The sequence below is a fragment of the Cyprinus carpio genome, chromosome A24, assembly GCF_018340385.1.
Source record: "Cyprinus carpio isolate SPL01 chromosome A24, ASM1834038v1, whole genome shotgun sequence".
Taxonomy (NCBI): Eukaryota; Metazoa; Chordata; class Actinopteri; order Cypriniformes; family Cyprinidae; genus Cyprinus; species Cyprinus carpio.
In genome coordinates this window covers 24,549,279-24,566,548 of record NC_056595.1, presented here as the reverse complement: position 1 = coordinate 24,566,548, position 17,270 = coordinate 24,549,279, and the positions used below count along the sequence as shown (strand labels likewise).

Sequence of the window (17,270 nt, the reverse complement as noted above, 5' to 3'; positions counted from 1 at the left end):
AAAGGCAAAACTACAAAAGAAATGAATACTATCTGAAGCGACAACCAAATTACACAAAGTGCTGTTTGAAAAATATAATTTGGCTTAATGAAAATTTTATAAAATTACAAACCTGATAAAACACATGACTGTGTTGAGGATGAATTCAAAATTTGTTTTTGTAATTTTATAAAATTTGTTAATTACAACTTCTTTTAGCAAAGTAATTATATTTTTGAAAAACAGTATTTGTGTGTAATTCATTTTTTGTAGCTTCAGATATTCAGATACATTTTCCTGAGAAGTCATACAGTATACATTTTAAATATAGATATACAGACATATTTTTCTTTATTTGCATTTAATATTTTTTTAGTAAGTAGTGTTTTTTTTTTTTTTTTTTTTTTTTGTAAAATGATTAAAAAGCACCAAAAATTACCCTGAGCTGCAAGATGTAATGGTTTATTTAAATTGAAACAGAAAATCTCAAACTTTTAAAAAAAAAAAAAAAAAATCCTCAAAATTAATAAAACAGTTAAAAGCAACTCAGGATATGACTCAAAGCTGCAATAATTAAATATGTTAAATAATACAAATATCCTTTATGTGTTTAATCCCATTTTATTAACCAATTTGCTGCTGACCTTCGATGATCCAATACTAATAAGCAAAAATTACACAAGATAAAACTAACATCTTCTTCTTTTTTATTGCTGAAGAGCATTGAACTTTTTTTATTCTGCGTTCTACTGTACAGACGTGATTTTACATTTTCCTTCATCCTGAGTATTTTTTGGTCATAAAGGGCTTTTACATTTGGCAAAAATAGAACTTTTTATATTAAAAAGCAAACAAGCAAGCCCAGCCCAGATTTAAAAAGTAGAGCAAATGTAACATAACGCATTACTTTTCAATAAAAAGTAACTAAGCGTAATTTACTTTTTTAGGAAGTAATGCAATATCGTAATGCATTACTTTTAAAAGTAGTGGATTATTTCCCATGTTCACTTTGAGAAATTATATTTACCTATCCCATCGACTGAAACTGTATGAAAATCACAACGCGAATCCAGAATGATCCTTCAGTCTCAGCAGAGGTCATCTCTGGCGGTGTCCTGCTGTCTTGGCCTGTAGGTGGCGCTGTGCGCAATAGTGTCTGAGTGACTCCCACCTCGTTGCGACAGGCGCTGGATGTGCAGCTGCAGGCTGTGGTTCTCGCATCCTGGAGCTGCATGCGCCCTCTGCTGGGTCAACTGGATCCGCCGCCGCGCTTTATCGCGACTCTTCCTCACCGCGACATTGTTGCGTTCTCTGCGACAGACGGTATTCCACGCTGTCTTTGCTCAGGCCTCGCTTCTGTCCAGCCGGCTGCAGGGTGGACGCTGGGGGCGGCAGAACAAACTGCGAAAAATCCTTCGCAAAGATTTGCGAGAACGAGAACGGAAAAGAAACCAAAGTTACAAGTGAATGCGATACATAGAGATTTCCAAGGAATGTAATACATTGGAGCACCATACATACAACTAGAGCTCCTCAACTAAAACCAGAAAATAAAGATCAAATAAAATTAACTGGATTACTACAAAAATTTAAGCGTATTATATGTGCTTGGCCTGCGGGGCAACTTTTTTCCTTTCGTTCAGTTTAACTTGAAAATAACTCATAAAAAAATATATATATATGATGAAATATTCTTAAAATAATTATTTCAGTAACTACAATAATTTCCTGTATACATAAAATAATGAAAAAAAAGTATTTTTAAATAATAAAACTATTTACTATTTTATTTACTGTTTAATTTTACGGTTTAATCTCAGACTTGTATGTATGCATTTATTTATTTTTTTACCGTTATTGTGGTCATCAAACTTAATGTTATTATACAAAGATTAAATATATAATTACTAATATTAACTATTTACCCCATAATTATTATTTACAGATTAATTTTACTAGTAATCTCAGACATTTATTTATTTATTTATTTATTTATTTATTTATTTATTTATTTATTTATTTATTCTAACTTAATATTATTATACAAACATTAAATATATAATTAACTAGCGTATTGTTGCTTCTCATTTGTGTAACCATCTCACAGTTAACAATCTTTTTGAACCTCTTCAGTCGGGTTTTCGTTAAATTTCACGAGTACTGAGGCGGTGTTGGTCAAAGTCACCAATGATTTGTTGATGGCTTCTGACTCTGGTGCAACATCTATTCTTATTCTTCTTGATCTAAGAGCCGCGTTTGATACTGTGGATCCCCATCTATTACTTACTTGTCTTGAAAGAGTGTTTGGTGTGTCTGGGACTGCATTAAGGTGGTTGACATCTTATTTTACTGACCACACCCAGTTTGTTTCTATGGGTGGTTATAGGTCTGCGATTAGATATGTCTCACCTGGCGTCCCTCAGGGGTCCGTTTTAGGGTCCGTTACTTTTTAACATTTATTTTGTAGTCACTAGGCCCCTTTGTTATGTTAAATCTCTTAGTAGCCGGATGCTTCTAACTCTACACTTAATAAAGTTGCAATATGTGTACAAAATGCAACCACCAGGATCTTAACTGGGACGTAGGATGGCAGTCATATTACTCCAGTGTTATGAATCTGCACTGGCTCCTGTCAGATTTATTCAAAATTATGATGCTTACTCTGGCACCACATTACCTTACAGAATTGTTACATCCATACACTCCTAGTCGTAGACTGTGTTCGCTCTCAGTCAATAACTTGTTTGCTGTTCCTCAAACCGGGTCTCGAGATCTATGGGTGATAAGGCTTTCTCTTCTATGCTGCCTGTCGTTGGAATTCTCTTGCCCTCTTGAACTTTGACAGGAATTATGATGTTTTTAAAATTCAACTTAAGACATATTTTTAAACTTGCATTTGCTTGTTGATTTTGTATTGTTTTTTTTTTTTGCATTGAATATATTTGGTTAGCTCTTTTGAGAAAGCGTGCTTTTAAAGGCGCTTTATACAAAATTTATTTATTATTATTATTATTAGTAATTATGTATTAGTATTACTAATATTAATAGTGGGATACCCCATATTATTATTACTGATTAATTTTACTTGTAATTTTTGGAGCATTTAGTTAGTTATTTATTCTAACCTCGAATATTATTATATAACTTAAATAAATATAATTAGCTAATATTAACTATTGACGCCCATATTTATTATTTACATGTGATTAATTTTTACTTGGTAATTTTGGACAGTTAGTTATTATTTATCTAACCTAATATTAGTTAGGTAAACCATATAAATATAATTACTAATATAAACTATGATACCCGCTAAGTATTATTTACTGACGATGGTACGTGGAATATCAGACTTTATATATTTATTAGGATGTCATAACTATATTATTATACAAACAGTCACTATAAATTAGGATAATATCTAACGATTGACTTCCTATAATTATTATTTACTGATTAATTTTCACACTTGTACATCTGTTGGCACAGTTAGTTATTGAGTTATTATTTCTTGAATTCCAACTTAAGATTATGAAAACAAAACATATAAATACTAGAATTACTATATAAACATATATCCCATCTTATCTAGGTTACAGTTAATTTGTACTTGTAATTTTGGGACATTTATATTATTGTCTTCTTTTATTGCTAACCTAACTATTATATATTAAAAATTAAATAATAGCTAAACTCTATATAAACTATATCCCCATAATATTATTAGTTACTGGATAATTTTATCTTGTAATTTTGGACATTTAGTTCTGTAGGTTATTTAGCTATTTATTCTAAGCTTAATATATTATACAAACTTTAACATATACTTTACTAATATCAATCTAGATCATTCCCATCATTTAAGGTTTACGTGTAATTAATGAACTGGACATTATTACTTGTAAATTATCTACCTTTAGTTATTTAGTACTAACCTATATTATTATATTAAACATACATCGAGTACATTCTTCTCCGAAGTCTGGCACTATAAACTAGTACCCCATAATTATTATTTAACTGTATTCATTTTACTGTGTTAATATTCAGAACATTTATTTTTCTTAATGTATTCTAACTTAATTTTATTATACACAAACAATATCACTACTAAATAGTAACTAGGTACTCCTATATAATTAATACCACGAAATGGCTTAAATTTTACTTGTACTTTTGGACATTTTAGTTATTTATTTATTCTAACCCTAATATTATTTACAAACCATTGACAATACTATAATGCCGAATATAACTATTTACACCCCAATAATATTACTGGCTTTTATTCGTACTGATTAATTTTACTTGTAATCAAGAACGTACTTAGTGTATTTATACGTATTTATTTCTTCTAACTTAATATTATTATATAAACACGTTTAAATATATAAATTACTAAATTGTACCACCACATAATTATTATATCTGATTTCCTTTTACTTGTAATTCGGACATTTACTTATTTATTATATTATTTAGTTTATTCTAACTTTATATATTATTACAAAACATTAAATATATAATGATTACTATTAGTCTGTATCCTGTAATTATTAAATGTCACAGCTAAATTATTTTTGCACAAAATGTCTGTATAAACCTTCTAAACGGAAATTCACTTTCACATTTTGTTGTGCATTTTGAGATTTAGAGATTTATTGCTGAATTTCACGAAGACTGAGGAAAACATCACAAATCAGTTTGTCACAATATTAGCAGTCCGCAAAGGCAGAGCGTCTTTAAACAGCACTAAGCGTTACCTGCTGGTTCTGCTGCGCTGCTCGATCAGTGCGCTGGGGGTCAGATAACGAGGAGTACGGCAAGAAGCCCATCATCTGCTCCATGCTCCGGGCCGTCTGGCGTCTTGGGAAACGTCATGCGGCTGACCGTAACAGACCCGTGTCCAACCTGAGACAGATCTGACCGCTCATGCTGCTGGAGTCCACTCTGAGAGCTGGAGGGTTGATGATGGAGAGCAAACATGACAGATGGAGGACGGAGGACTGTCGGAGGTGGACATCTGTGGATGAAGACACACAATTCTGAGCAGATCTGAGACTGAACTCCATCAACAGGAAAACATGAGACATAAAGTGACCAGTCCTGTACTTACGCTTTTAGTAAGCTGCTTCCTCCTCTCGTAAGTCGTCTCAAGCACAATCTTCATGTGTGTTCTTCCTCAGGATCCGTATGATACAGGTACTTCAGCGCCTGTCCATGACACCATCACATTCCTCTGTCACAACCACCCCTCCTTCCCCCCTCTAATTATTTTTTTTAATGTTGCATCTCATAGATTAACTTCTGTTTTTTCCTTTTCATTTTCTCTGTTTTATAAGCACTTTCTACATGGGGGGGGGGTTTACATAATGTATAATTACCTTACCTAATGAAAAACATTGAAATAAAACATATTAAACGTGATTAAAAGCTTTTTTTTAAAGATATTTTTTATTTCTTACCTAAGTATATATATTTTTTACTGTTATTATCTCTAACCTATTATGTTTTTATAACATATAATTCACTACTAATATGTTACAAATAGTTTTAATCATATGCGTACTTTCTAATTATTAACTTTTATCTAATATTTATTTATATTATTATCTAACTTAATATAGAAATGGTCAAATAGTTACCTAATATTTATTTTAAAAAAATAGTTAATTTCAAATTAATTATTATTATTACAATAGGTTTTAAAAGTTGTTTATGTTCATATGAATTTTACTTAAATTATTATTTCTTACCTATATTAAGTATACTGTTATTATCTACCTTTAAATTTTCAAACATTGAAAAACTAATATATAATAATTTAAAACAAATATTTTTAAAATTTTATTATCTAATTATTAGCTTTTTTCATATATTAATATCTTATTCTATTATTATCTAACTTATATAAATGTTCAAAATGTTCAAAATATTTATTAAAAATATTTCATATTAGTATGAACATAAAATATTTTTTAAAAACATTCGTTTTATTCAGATTAAGCTTATTTCTATGTCTATTTAATTTCTTAACGGACTTACTAATTCTCTAAAGACCAAATATTTAAAATACTAATATTCTTATTAACACGAAGTTTTTTAATCATTTTTCTACTTAACTTTTAATTTTATATCTAAAATAAAAAGGTATAAATAAAATAAAAATGTTTTAAATATATTCTAATATTTACTATTTTTTTAATTCAATTTCAAATTATTATTAACCATTTTATTTCTCTATCTAATATTGGTTTCTAATTATTATCATCCATTATGTTTAAATTATGTATAATTATATATGATGGGACACACAGTATCAATATTCAAGGGTATGCAAACTTTTGAACAGGTCATTTTTACAAAGTCATAATACATATTTTGTCTTGTGGAGATACAAAATATATAAACATCTGTTATGTGAACTACAGTAGCTTATTTAAGACAGTACTAAATAAAAAAAATAGACATGCTATTTTCATGAGCCCTCTTATTTTTGAGAAATTATTAACATTTTTGCATATTCTGCAAACTATGAGCACAACAGTATATGTATGTATGTATGTATATATATTATTAATTTATTTTGGAAAGGTGATTAATATTAACAGTTTAACTGTATAACAAACCACAAAAATAATGTTTCAAACTTCAGAGTTAATCAATAAGCATTAATTAAATATTTTACCCCTGAATATTGCACAAAGGTGACCTTTAAATGTGTATTTTCAGGAGTTTTGGAGGCAGTATTATTATTGTGTCACGGAGATACGTTTATACATTTTTTTTTTTATGTTTTATAATTTTTTGTCTGTGTTTTTGTCATTGTTATTATTACTCTTATATTTTTGTCCACACAGTTTCTCATTTCAGTTTTAGTTTTACTATAGAGAGTGTGATGTTTTAGCCTCATATCATGTACAGTACATGTAAACATAATTACAACACTGGTGACATGTTGCAACCCTGAAAATCCTGTGTTGCAACATTTCTACCAAATTCATCCCTAAATACAGTCTGCATAAAGATCATGGTTTTACAAGCAGTAACTTCCTAAAAACACATTTTCAACTTTCAAGGGGAGAAGAAAATACATTACACGGTGCTTTAGTCTTCAAGGGTTAAAGACATGAAAGTTTATATTTGTAAATGGAGAATTGTCATTGTTGTCTTTTTATGTCTCATAATCGTCCGTGTATTCTCTGGCCCTCTCGCCACCCCTCCCCCCTCCCTCTCTCTTCTCTTTGTCTGTCTCTCTCTACCATTCTCTACTCTGCTGTGTCTCTCTCTCTCTCTACTTGTGGCTTCCTCTCTGAGCTCTCTGAGTGTGATTGTATGTCCCCTCTCTCTCTGTCTCTCTCGTTACTCCTCTAGTATTCCTGTCTCTACGCTGCTGTGTCTCTCTCTTCTCTGTGTCTCATCTACTCGGTTCTCTCCTCTCTCTCTCTAAGTGTCTGGTACTACTCTGTTCGTCTCTCTCTCTGTGTCTCTCTCTCCTCTGGTGTGTCTCTTCCTCCTACTCTCTTTTCTGGTTGTCATATCTCTAACCTCTCTCTCTCTGTGGTTCTCTACGCTTCTTCTCTCTCATGTCATAGTTGGACTCTCCTTGCTGTAGATCCGACACAGATTCGAGAGCAAGCGTGCGCTTGTCCTGCTTCAGTAATTTCAGATCGCGGTTGGTAGGAACGTTTGTGAGTGGATTGTGAGCTGCGTTCACACCATTTAGCATACCGACACGCGCCACAGTGTACAAATCAAATTATTGTCTTGAATAAGTATCCATAATAGTAAGACATTCGCCATTTCAGTGAACCTACCCTATCATGTACTTTTCATAAAGGGACTATATAAATACGTGTTCGAGGCAATTACTCTCAACGGCTTTACCAAATGACTCAAACTAATTTTGTTTTTCAAAACTTGGTTTTCTCTCTAAAAAAATAAAGGCCAAAAAATAATAACAACTTAGCAATAGTCTTATGAGAGTGAGAGTGCTGAATCGTCACTAAAAACAAGTCGGAGAGAGTGTATCCTGAATGTATGCCTATAGGCGGGCATTTCTTTATCACACACACATCTGCGTATATTGTGTATATAATATATATACGTATGTATGCTTGATAAAATGATATGTGTGTTGTGTGTATATATATATATAAGATATATATGAAAATATATATTTTTAGAACAAATAAAAAATAATAATAAATATATTATTAGAATTAATATCGTAAATATAATAATTGATTATATAAGATATAATTAAACAATAAAATAAGATAAAAACTGTTAGAAGGACCTTTAAAATATTTAGTTTAATAATGTAAATGTATTAAAAATAAAAATATTAATAAACTAAAAATAAGGCAGTTTGATAAACTTTTTAGGACATTCACAATGACAGTAATATTATTTACGTGAACTCCACATGAACTTTATTAACATGACTCATTCTGCACTGGCATTTCTAAATAAATGTTAGAGGACTCTCTCTCCACAGAAAAATAAAAGAAGTTACGGTTTTAGCTGCGAATTCCAATCAAACAAATAATACAAATAATAATGCTTCACTCTTTGGTTGTTCTTCTTCCAAAGATTCCCTTGGTGGCTCAGCGGTGGAGCGTTGCATTAATAACAGATCAAAGAGGTTGTGGGTTCAGTTCCCAGGAAACACACGGAGACATCTGTGGACGTTTGGATTCATCTGAATCCTCTTTGATAGATGATGATGATGCAGCAGTAAGTATCAGATCACCTTTAAAAACAAAGATTGGTGATGAAGCTTATTCTCCATATTTTCATCTCACTCACTGCTCGGCATCTAGTACACTCCTCACTGCAGGGGATTCGTGTCAAGAAGACGGCGTTGGTGATTCATATGGAACGATCGTAACATTCTGGAGACCAAATGGATGAACGAGGGTGTCACATTTATCCCCCACAACCGTCCACACTGAAACCTGCATCGATATCTCTGAGTTTGTTCTCAGTGACAGAACTACACTAGCCTCTGCCTTGGATTACAGGAGTACAGGGCCATTAAAACCGACACTTCACTCACACTGCAGAGCTCGCTGTTGCCGGAAGCGCTGACTACGGGGTCCCACAGAGAAATATTGCTTTATTGGAAGTTATACACATACACTCGCAAACCTTTATAGAATGATTAAGAAACTGTATCTTCATCTATTGCATCTCACTGTGAAATGTCTAGACAGTATCTGTTAACTCCTAAAACCAAAGAAAACAATATACCTGTACATTATTGGAAATTAAGCCTGTTTAAGAAACGTTCTTACTTTAGATTTTTGGCATTATTTTCATCATTCCTAAGCACTGCTTCCATCGAGAAAGGTCAGTTACTGTAATTGTGGTTGTTTGGTTCGGGGTGTTTTTATTTTCAGCTGAGATTTAATAGCACAGCTTTTACAGTAATATCTCAGTCAAAGGGTCTTCTGTGTCGTACTATAGCTGAACTCACGAGTTCATGAATGTTTTTGGAGTGGAAGCGGTATTAATTTTATAACTATAATGAATAATCAGGTTAGTCTTTATAGGCAGATAGTAATAACAAAAAAATTAATAAATATATATATATGTAAGCATATTATATAAATAGCTAAATAAATTAAATTATATATATATATATTATCTTATATACTACTATATATATATCTCCGTTTATTTAAATAATACATATTATTATATAAAATAGTACCATAAATGTGAATATATATTATATATAGTATATATATATATTTTTGGTGGATACATAGATATAAAATAAGACCTGATTATTCATTATAAAAAAAAAAAAAAAAATAAAAAAACACTACCTACTCAAGCTTGCTGGTTGGGCCCGACAAAGGATAGGGTATATGTTGGCAGCAGAAAGCGCCTCGCCCACTTCTGATTAACCACATCCTTAAATTCCTTAAGTATATACACTGAACCGTATTTATTGTGCAGTTAGGCTAAGGTACAGGTCTATTCCTTTAATCGCGTCTGTGGAGTCAGCAACGCCAGAGAAAACCAGCTCATCTTGGCTTTCCAAAACATCTTTTCGAGTGCGTCTGCGTACATCTTCTCGTGCGGGTGAATAGGCGAATTCGGGCCATATCAAATGCAGGCCGCGGTTTACTGCCTCTGAAAATGATGAATATTTGCGAGATAGGCATAATAATAAATCTGATAACCTTCGACCGTCTTACCCAAGGACACACATCAATACGCTCTGATCACTCGGGATTGCTGACGCACTCAGAAGGTCAGAATGAGGAAAAGCAGTGATAAGTAGGTACGGGGACCGTGTGCGAGACGTGGGACTGGTGAAGGGATCTGGGCAAGGCCCGCCTGTCAAAACGGAGCTATAGCTCTTTCTGTAGATATAGCGAGAGCTCTCGGTGCTACGTGCGTTAGCGGTATCACACGGTTGAGGTAAGGGGAAATCTCTGAACGAGCGCCGTGGCGAGGCTCTGGATCCTAAGAGGTGATATCGAACGGCCGCACGCACACAAGCGGCTCGACAGGGGACTCCAACGTCCAGTCTCTTCTGCGAAGTACGTTAACATGCTGCACTTTTCATAAAATGCATTAAAGAATGGTATGATAATAGATGCATATAACAATCACTTGTGCGTTTAGGGATTCAGTGTGCGATCTCTTGCGTCAAACAGTGACAGTGGTGCATTATCAAACCTCCGATGTTTGGCCGACTCTTGGTTAATTTATTAAGCTGTTTATGAACTTAAAAGAGACTGCATATAAGTACAAATCAACACCGGAAGCATTAAGGGCAGGGGTGTTGACATATCGATCTTGTATGATTTGGTTTCTGATGGGTTAGTATTTCTATGATTATCATCTTAATTGTCTTTAGACTAAGACCAAAGATATACATGAATCTAATGTCGTTAGAACCGGTGCAAACCTCTGTGCGCATGATTGACAAGCGGCTTGCCAGAACAGATTTTTGTTTTCGCAAAATTTAAAAACATGAACTGAGTTTTGCCTTCCGGTGATGTCATCCTTCAATAGTTCATCTAGCTTTTATATATTTAGATTTACATACAGTTAATTTGATTTTTCAGCATATAATAAACCTAACTCTGTCAGGTTTTGGGTGAACTTATTCCTTGTACGAAAGAGGAAAAAATTTAAATGTTCTGAGGATGTCACTCACCCCTATCAGGCCAGTCCTTCTGTCAAGCCGTGGCAATGGATGCTCTCTGCAGTGAATGGGTGCCGTCAAAATTTTTTTTTTTTTTTTTTTTTCAGCTTTTGTCTTCTCCAGATGTTAACTGATAGTGCTGTGGATTATTGTGATGTTTTTATCAGCTGTTTGGACTCTCATTCTGACGGCACCCATTCACTGCAGAGCATCCATTGCTGAGACACTCATGCAATGCTAAATTTCTCCAAACCTGATGAAGAAACAAACTCATCTTGGATGGCCTGAGGATGAGCACGTTTTAATTTTTAGTGAACTATTCCTTTAAAACTAACATTTGTTTCTCTGTCTGCTTGTAACGTTTCGAGTTCTTCCACACTTCCGTCGTCATGTTTTACACGAAAAAGCACCTTTTTGAAGACACTTTTACATTTTCTTAAAAAGAAACGTAAATAAAAACCTCCTAATCTCCAACTCAAGTTCAAATTAAAACTACAAAATAATTACAATATATGTACAAAGCGGATGCACTGATGATCACAGCCTGCGTTAGTGAGAGAGAGAGAGAGAGATGCATCATGGGATACATGGCGTTCTTAGGGGAGCTTCCTCAGATGTGTTTCGACACAGACGGCGGCGGCTCCTCAAAGATTTCACGATCGTTTAAGAACAAGTTCCTCCGCTCCGACTGGATTTGATGACGTCATTGGTAACAAACACATCAGTGGAATGTTAAATGAGCAGAGGAGGAAGAAGAACAAAAAAACATCAATCAAGAGAGGATTCACGCCCAGAAAAAAATGCAAATGCAAACCTTACATGTGGCAACTTAACAACAACAACAAAAAACACTCTCTTTTGACATGCATGGCGTTTCTTCCACCGATCCTCCTGCCCGGTTTACACTGGATAACCATGCGTGAGGGGAAGATGATCTAGGCGTCAGACAGAACCAGGAAGTGCAGGTGAGCGTGTGCTTTGAATTGTGAGGTGAGCAGAGTCAGGCGGAGCGGGACTTCTCACGTGGATTTCTGCCGGTAGTGGAGGCGTCAGGTCGCCCGCCGCCTCTTCCAGATGAAGTGCTTCACCGTTCGCGGGTCCATGTTGGGATCCCAGAACCTGCGCAAAGCAACATCATCAGCGCCACAAAGAGCGACATTTCTTTGAGCGTGCATCATGTCTGGCTGATTAATTCATACATGGGGAGCTGACGACAGATCTGATGTGTTTCAAGTCATCAATGGAGAAGATCATGTTTTATGAGTATTTGACCCTTTGATACAATGACCAACCTCATAAAAAAAATTGCTTATAAAATCTCACATTACGGCTGTAATATCACCTCCAAATCTTGGATTCATATTGTTTTCTTTCAATCAGCATGGGTTATTTCTCTTTCCTTTTGGATATGATTGATCATAGGCCTCGCTGATCTGAGCACACTGCGCCTCAGGTTTTGAGCCAGAATGTATCCACACAAATAATGTTTTTTTTTCATAGAAACTGAGGCGCATGAGCTCGATCGAGTGAGGGCCCTATGATCAATCATCCTCAAAACAACAACAACAACAACAAAAGAAAAAACCCACTAAAAACCTGTGCTATTAAAAAAAGAAAACAAGTTGATAAAAGATTGAATCAATGAACGGCAAAATAAGAGATTTTCAAGCAATTTTAAAAGACAGGTCATTTTAAGGTTAAAGTGGGTTAAGGATTTTCATCACAGCTGGAAATCACTTTCGGGTCAGAGGGATGCTTTTTTTTTTTGGATAAAATTCAATAATACTTTTTTAATTCTACCTCACCACAAAATGATGAATAAATAAATGTGCCATAGGGCAATTTTGCTTTTTTTGAGCATTTATATACACTTTCGTAATTGTACGAGTACTCATGGTATTTTGTACATACAACTTTACTGTGGTGGCGGTAGCATTGTTTTCCATAGTGTTTTTTTCCTACTGGAGGTCAATGGCTACCATGCTGATGGTTCTAACATTCTTCAAGTGTCTTTTTTTCAAAATATCTTATTTTGAAGAATGTTGGAGAAAACAAACGGTTGTGGTAAGCAATGATTTCCATGTGTTTTTTCCTTACTAGAAAGTCAATGGGTGCCGTCAACTCTTTGGTTCCCAACATTCTTCAACCTATTGTTTTCAAATATCTTTATTTTGGAAGAGATATTTGAAAACAAACGGTTGATGAAGCCAATGATTTCCATAGTGTTTTTTCTTCTCCTTACTATGGAAGTCAATTGGTGCGATTAACTCTTTGATTCCCTGCATTCTTTCAAAATACTGTTTTCAAAATATCTTATTTGAAGAGAATGTTGGAAAAACAAAACAGTTAGCGGTAGCCATTGATTTGCATAGTGTTTTTTTTTTTCTTCTCCTTTATTATGGAAGTCAATAGGAGCAGTCAACTCTTTGATTCCCAACATTCTTTCAAAAATACTGTTTTCAAAAATATCTTATTTTGAAGAATGTTGGAAAACAAACAGTTGGCGGTAGCCGATGATTTGCATAGTGTTTTTTTTTTCTTCTCCTTACTATGGAAGTCAATGGGTGCTGTCAACTCTTTGATTCCCAACATTCTTCAAAATACTGTTTTTCCAAATATACTTATTTTTGAAGAATGTTGGAAAACAAGCAGTTGTGGTAACCAATGAATTTCCATAGTATTTTCTTCTCCCTTGCTGTGAGTCAATGGGTGCGATCAACTCTTTGATTCCCAACATTCTTCAAAAATATTGTTTTCAAAATATTTTATTTTTGAAGAATGTTGGAAAACAAACAGTTGACGGTAATATGGAACTCCATAGTGATTTCTTCTGCCTCACAGTCAATGGGTGCGATCAACTCTTTGATTCCCAACATTCTTCAAAATACTGAGCAAAATATCTTATTTTGAAGAATGTTGAGAGAAAACAAACAGTTGGCCGGTGGCAATGATTTCCATAAAATGTTCCCCTATTAGCGAGTCAATGGCTGCCATTAATTTCGTTGGTTCCCCAACATTCTTCAAAATATCAAAAATTTATGTAAATGCATTGTAAATGCAAATTTTATTAATACAAGCTTCGGTAGGAATGAAGCATTAAAGCTAATAAATGCAGTAGAAGTATCAGTCATTGTTAGTTCTCTAATGTGCTTAGTACACTAATGTTAAAAACAAATGAAACCTTATTGGCAAGTGTTACACGGGCTTTATTTACCATCAAAAATGACAGCTTCACAGTATCAAAATGATGAAATAGCCAAGCTGCCCTGCTGTTGGTCTAAAGAAATACCTGGTCTTGTAGAGCGAGCGATCTTCTCCTCCGCTAGCTGCCATGTCCTCCTCCTCCCTCTTTCTGCTGCTTCGTTGGGCTTCTCTGCGGACACTTGGCGCCGTCTCGACTACCGCTGTCCCAGGTTTATGAGTCTTTTTCATACCGCGTGCTCCATCACCTTCCTCACCTGCAAAACATGTCACTGGCCGACAGGCCAGTCCCTACAAGCGCTACACAAACACCACGTTTCATGCATATTTATGTGCAGCGGCATCCAACAAGTGTGTTTCGAGGGGGATGAGCTAAGTTATTGTTCGTGTAACAGATGATAAAAATAAACAGTCAGCCACTTTTCCACTGCCATTTATTTATAAAAACCTCACTAAAGGGAAGACTGGCATCATTTATTAATCTTCAAGTTGTTCCAAACCTGTATGAGTTTCTGTCCTCTGTTGAATGCAAAAGAAGATATTTTGAAGAATGTCTGAAACCAAACAGTTGCTGGTCACCATTGACTTCTATAGTGTTTTTTTCCCCCTTCTATGTAAGTCAATGGCTATCGTCAACCATTTGGTTCCCAACATTCTTCAAAATCTCTTTTTCAAAATACCTTATTTTAAGGAATGTTGATTTTAAGGAATGTTGGTATATTGATGTTGGTGTATTGCATTTGCTTCCACAGTGTTTTTTCCTTACTATTTTTTTCTTTTTTTTTAAATAGTTTTTTTTAAGGAATGTTGGACAAAATCTCTTTTCAAAATACGCTGCAGGAATGTTGAAAACTTGATGTTGGAATGTTGCAGTAGCCATTGACTTCCATAGAGTTTTTTCCTTACTATGGAAGTCAATGGCTACCGTCAACTCTTTGGTTCCCAACATCAAAATTTATTTTATTATTTTTCCTTACAATTTTGGAAATGTTGGAAAACAAACAGGTGACGGTAGCCATTGACATCCATGGTAGGGAGAAAAAAAAAAACTATGTAAGTCAATGGTGACCAGCAACTCTTTGTTTCCCAACATTCTTCAAAATGTATTTTCAAAATTTGAAGATTGTTTAAAGAATGTTGCAGTTGACGGTACCCATTGATTTCCATAGAGTGTTTTTCCCTACTATGGAAGTCAATGGCTACCATCATCTGTTTGGTTCCCAACATTCTTAAAAAAAAAAAAAAATATCAAAATTACTTTATTTGTGAAGAATGTTGGAATTGTTGCAGTTCGACGGGCCTACGCCATTGACTTTCCACAGAGTGTTTTTCCTACTATGGAAGTCAATGGCTACCGTCTAGGGGCTAAGGTTCCCAACATTCTTTAAAAAAAAATCTAATTTTTCAAAATACTTTTATTTTGAAGAAGTGTTGTGGACATGTTTGCCAGTTTGACGGGTACGCCATGCTGATTTCCATAACGAGTGTTTTCCCCTACTATGGGAAGTCAATTAGGGCATACCTCATCTGTTTGTTTCCCAACGGGATTCTTTAAAAAAAAAAAAAAAAATCATCAAATACTTTGATTTTTGAAGAATGTTGGAAATGTTGCGAGTTTACGGTAGCCATTGCCTTTCCACAGAGTTTTTCCCCTACTATGGAAGTCAATGGCTACCGTCGCTGTTTGGCCTATCCAATCATTCGTTTTCAAAATGTATTTATTTATTTTTTAAATTGTATGTTCAGCTGAAGACTTATAACTCATAGCAGCTTTGGGAACAACTTGAAAGTGAGTAAATGATGACAGTTATCATTTTTGGGATTGAACTATCCCTTTAAGAACCAAGATCCATATTAAACTTTGTAGGTCCATCTTTAAATTACTGTTATACGTCTACTTTCTCTATAGAGAAAAATTAGCTGCTCTAGTCTCTGTGTTAAGAAGCTTCGGACTGAAACATCACAGATACGTGCCTATTTCGCGTCTTTTTGCTCCGGAGGACTTGAATGGGGCTGGAGGTAGAGCGGGATTTTGTTGAATTTAGGCATGTTTTCTGTGAGAGAAAAGAAATAAAGCGTACTTTATATAAGGAGATACAACAGCTTTGAAGGCTTTGATGGACCTGCGTCCACTGTGATCGATGACCCACTGCGGAACCCGTCTCGTTCAGTAACATGGACTCCGTTTCTCCGCCCGGTCTTGCGACACAGCAGCCTGAGCACAGACTGCCGTGGCGTGCATTTCATCAGCGAACACCGCCCGTCTACAGAAGATCTACGGGGAGACACACCTGAATGCTGCGTCCTTCCTCCGGCTTAGCGAAGCATCACGGAGTGTCGCGGCTGGCACCTGGAAATATCCGTTTCCTTTCTGTATCCGGCTCTCGTGCTCGCCGTTCACTGAGGAAACACAGCATACGCCGTCAGGAGCCTTTTCCCAGAAAATACTGAGCACTGAATCCACCTGAAGATTTCGTTTCTTAATTAAATGTAATTATAAAGAAAAATAAAACCAAGCTTGAAAATAAAACCAAGCATGAAACCAAGCCTTGTCCAACGTTACTTCCTCTGAAAGATCAGATTATGGAAGTTAAATGAGTTATGAAACAATACATTATTCATTATCTAGCATTAAACAAAAATATGTATCACATAATATATACATATTTATAAAATATTACATGTAATTTATCATATTAAATATACGTAATATATACATATATTTATATCATTTAATATATGTTAGCATTATTATTATTATTATTATTATCTACCATACGTATAATATACATATTTCATATTATATGTAATTTATAATACATATATTATATTGTGCTCCTGTAGCTCAAGTGGTAGAGCATTGCGTTAATAATATACATATTTCATATTATATGTAATTTATAATACATATATTATATTG

The 17,270-nt window shown here is 34.4% G+C and overlaps 3 pseudogenes; all 3 read right to left on the bottom strand.

The window, feature by feature from the left end:
- Positions 1-17,270, bottom strand: part of LOC122135431 — a 189,959-nt pseudogene that overhangs the window by 28,246 nt on the left and 144,443 nt on the right.
- On the bottom strand, positions 1,078-4,826 carry LOC122135478 (annotated as a pseudogene).
- The window catches only part of LOC122134576, a 77,287-nt pseudogene continuing 76,341 nt past the window's right edge, over positions 16,325-17,270 (bottom strand).